General features: G+C 57.3%; 1 pseudogene; it reads left to right on the forward strand.

Annotated features, from left to right (window-relative positions):
• The first annotated feature begins 2,046 nt into the window (after positions 1 to 2,046).
• Positions 2,047 to 4,135, forward strand: LOC102421665 (annotated as a pseudogene).
• The last annotated feature ends 248 nt before the right edge of the window (positions 4,136 to 4,383 follow it).

The raw sequence follows: 4,383 nt of genomic DNA on the forward strand, positions 1-4,383 counted from the left end.
GTCCCCCCACCACACACACACACACACACACACACACACACACACACACACACACGCGAGAGCACAAGGTCCCGCTAACAAGATATCTGCCGAGTGAGGCACGCCTAGGAGATTTTCCGTGGCTTTGTTTCCTTTTGGCCCGTCCTGGGCCCACGGGAGCCTGTCTTAGTATGTATTGTCCCCTCTTCCACCGAGAAAAAACGGCGATGCCGTCCCGCAAGGCGTGGAGACAGAGCCCTGCAGGCCTCCTTGGGCACTTGCCCTGTCTCCCAAGTCCTCCCCCAAGCCCCGTGAATCGCTTGGGCGGGCCAGTGGCGCCCTCTCCTGGTCCTGCAGCGCCAATGCAAGCCCCCTCCCCTCCACTTGAGGCCCAACCGGTGACGTCGGTCCTGGGGGCGGCTGATTGGTCGAGCGGGCAGCTGATTTGGCTCCTCCCACCAGCTCTGGGACTATAAAAGAACGCAGGGCCTTCTTTGCAGAGCTTCTCAGCCCTAGGCTTGTGGTCGTGGTCGTCGTCCTCGTTCTCCAAGGGAGCTTTCAGGAGAGAGGTCTCGCCAAGACCCGGTCCCGGGACATAGAAGCCGCTAGAGCACCTGGCTAGAGCCTGGCTGGGCTGCTGATCCACTGAAAGCTGTCTCGGTGTCATTTCTTCTTCACCGACTCGTCCACACCCTTGGGAACCCCTGGGCCTGGACCCCAACATCTGGGACAGCCCCGGCGCCGCGCGGGAAGTGAAGGACTCGCGTGCCTCCGCACGGGCTCCATCCGAGGCTGATTCGGGGCCCGCCATGGCCGACAAAATCCACATGTCACTGGACGACATCATTTGGCTGGACCGGAGCCAGCGGGACCGCCATGGCCGAGGACGAGGCGGCGGCGGCGGGGGTGGGGGCGGGGGCGGAGGCAGGGGCAGGGACCTGGGCCGGGACCGAGGCAGGCCCGGCTCCCAGGCAAAAGGGACATGGGAGTGAGCAGAAACGGAATTCCCCGTGAAAGTGGCTCCAGTTGGAGATGAATGCTATGGGATTCTGTCTGAGGGTCCACATGACCCTAGAACAGCCGTTCTCAATCTTCTGGCCCTTTAAATACAGTTCCTCATGTTGTGACCCAACCATAAAATTATTTTCGTTGCTACTTCATAACTGTCATGTTGCTACTGTTATGAATCGTCATGTAAATATCTGATATGCAGGATGGTCTTAGGTGACCCCTGTGAAAGGGTCATTCAACCGCTGCTGGACGCCAGTCCATCCTTGCTGCTTGACACAGTCGCTGCAGGGAAGAAACATCTGCACAGCGTATGTTTCAAGGGACGTGGCATATATGGCATACTGTTCTTAATATGTTTGCTCCCCTTCTTGGTGCTATGTGTTTTAACCAGGGTCACCTCTCTGAGAAAGGTTGTTTCCCAGGTAGGGATTTTTCCCTGAAGTTAGTTCAGGGGTTTTATCCCCCTCCCTAAGTGCCAGGCGGGTAGTTAATCATCTTAACTATGACCAATCACGCTGAAGCTACATAATCTTTACTTCCTGGAATGGAGATAAGAAACGCCCTAACCTTTGGAATGGAAATTGACAGGATTAAAACCAACTGGCATAAATACAGCTGTAGCGAGACAAGGAGACACAGAACCTGGCTTGAGATCCAAACCAGAACTTGGCTAGAGATCCTGGCTAGGCCGCTGATCAACTGAACGCTGTCTCCGTGGCATTCCTCCTTCGAGGACTCTGTCCACACCTCTGGGGACTCCTGGACCTGCTGGGTTTGGACCCCAGCATACCCGGACTCAGAGGAGGTGCGGTGCGGACATAAACTACTGAGGGAGAGAGGCGCACACGGAGCGGGCCAGCGGCTGAGGGCGCGGTTGCCCTTTCCAATCGGGAGGGAGACCCAAGCACACTTTGAACTGAGCAATTACAAAGCAACTTTGGAGTGCAGGCCCCGGAAGCGGAAGCGAGCGCTGGGGCGCTCCTTAACCGGGCGGCGGATTCGAGGGGTTTGTTTTCCCACCCGCAGCATCTCCGAAGAGCGGCTGCAGCACAGGCCATGCCGTCAGAGAGTCGCTGCTGGGAGACCCTGCAGGCGCTGCTCAGCTCCAGCAAAGGTCGCCTCTGCTACCACCGCGACCGGCTCCTGTGGGGCGAGGATGTTTCTGAAGAATGTGTGTCCACTCCCCAGCTATCTTCTTATGCTGGATGGGTGGTAGATCATGTCCTACCCCACGCACAAGAGACCCTGTCTCCCTCCGAGACTTCAACATCCTCTAGATCCACTTCAGGCCTGGACCAACCTTCATTTGTTCCCAAGTCTCCCAGAAGAAGCCTTGCCTTCTCACCAGCATCCCCAAGAGCACCAGCAACACCAGGTGGGACCAAGGGCAAACGTGAGTCCCAGCCCACGGAGCCCATGTTACTGCAGTCCTCCAGGGGCATCCCGGTGGAAGGCTGCATCCGAACGTATGAGCTAGTGCACAGAATGAAAGGAACAGAGGGCCTGCGGCTGCGGCAGGAGGAGCAGGAGAGGAAGTGGCGAGCGCTCTCTCAGATGGCATCTGAACAGCTGAAGCGTTTTGATGAACGGAAGGAACTGAAGCGTCGTCAAGAATTCCAGGACTTGAGGGAAATGATGGAGAAGAGCTCCAGAGAAGCCCTGGGGCAGCAAGAAAAGCTGAAAGCTGAGCATCGCCACAGAGCGGAGATTCTCAACCTGAAGCTGCGGGAGGCAGAGCAGCAGCGCCTGAAGCGGGTGGAGCAGGAGCGGCTGCGGAGGGAGGAAGGCCAGGTCTGCCTGCAGGGCCTCTATGCCGCGCAGGAGGAGCTGCTGCACCTCAACCAGCAGCTGGACTCCGTGGGCCAGCACAGAGACCCGAAGGTGGACCCGCTGGCCTTGCGGAGCCGAGGTAACCAGCTGTGCGGCCTCATCTCGGGGCTCATTCGGACCACCTCGGAGAACGGCTTTCCCACGGCAGAGGACCAAGCCTTGGCCAAGAGCGCGCTGCAACAAGTGCGGGACCTGCTGAGGGACGCCAGGGCGTGTGAAGACAGGAGGAGGCAGGATGAAGAGGAGGCCCAGGTGAAGCGACAAGAGGCACAGGTGCAGCAGAGGCCAGAGGTCCACAAGGAGTGCCCCGCTCCCAGCCAGGGCCCGGGAGGGACACGGAGTGAAGACCTCCAGCTGAAGGTACAAGACAGTACAATGCAGTGGTACCAGCAGCTGCAGGAGGCCTCCCGTCAGTGTGTGCTGGCCTTTGAGGGACTGGCCAGCAGCAAGGACAGCCAGGGTCAAAAAGATAAAGATGGACCTCCAGAAGGCAGCCACTATCCCAGTGAGCCAGATCTCCACCAGCGCAGGCTCCCAGCTGAAGGAGATCTTCGACAAGATCCACAACCTGCTCTCTGGAAAACCCGTTCCATCTGGTGGGCGCTCTGTGTCCGTCACACTGAATCCACAGGGCCTGGACTTTGTCCAGTACAAACTGGCAGAGAAGTTTGTGAAACAAGGAGCGGAGGAGGTGGCCTCGCACCATGAAGCTGCGTTCCCCATCGCCGCCGTAGCGTCCGGGGTCTGGGAGCTGCACCCGAGGGTGGGGGACCTCATCTTGGCTCATCTGCACAAGAATTGTCCGTACTCTGTCCCACTCTACCCGGCTTTCAGGGAGGGAATGGCTTTGGAAGACTACCAAAGAATGCTTGGCTACCAAGTGAAGGATTCCAAGGTGGAGCAGCAGGACAACTTTCTGAAACGCATGTCCGGGATGATGCGTCTCTATGCTGCCATCATCCAGCTCCGGTGGCCGTATGGAACTCGACAAGAGGTTCACCCTCATGGCTTAAACCATGGCTGGCGCTGGTTGGCACAGATACTAAACATGGAGCCCCTGCCGGACGTGACGGCCACCCTCCTCTTGGACTTCTTAGAGGTGTGTGGGAATGCCCTCATGAAGCAGTATCAGGCCCAGTTCTGGAAGATGATGCTTCTCATCAAAGAGGACTACTGCCCCAGGATTGAAGCCATTACAAGCCCGGGACAGATGGGGTCCTTCATACGCCTCAAGAGGTTCTTGGAGGAATGTTTGCAGCGCAAGGAGGTTCCTGTCCCCAAGGGCTTTCTGGCTTCCTCCTTCTAGCGTTCCTGACGTCACTCGTCACCCACCGGCGGCACCATTTTGTTGCAGAGGCGCAGTAATAAAGCCATTGAGCAGAGCTGTGTTTGAGAGAGCACTGTCAGATTTAGTAACCTACCAATGTGTGTTTTTATATATTTATGGCTTGTGGCTAGGAAAGGTCTTCATGGGCCACTTGATGACTCCTCAAGGGATCCACATGACAGAAGGAACGGATTTGGCCTTCTCACTTTTGCAAACATTTTGAGGTGGTTAGCACT

The sequence above is a fragment of the Myotis lucifugus genome, unplaced genomic scaffold (genome assembly GCF_000147115.1).
Source record: "Myotis lucifugus unplaced genomic scaffold, Myoluc2.0 scaffold_3233, whole genome shotgun sequence".
In the NCBI taxonomy this organism is placed as follows: domain Eukaryota; kingdom Metazoa; phylum Chordata; class Mammalia; order Chiroptera; family Vespertilionidae; genus Myotis; species Myotis lucifugus.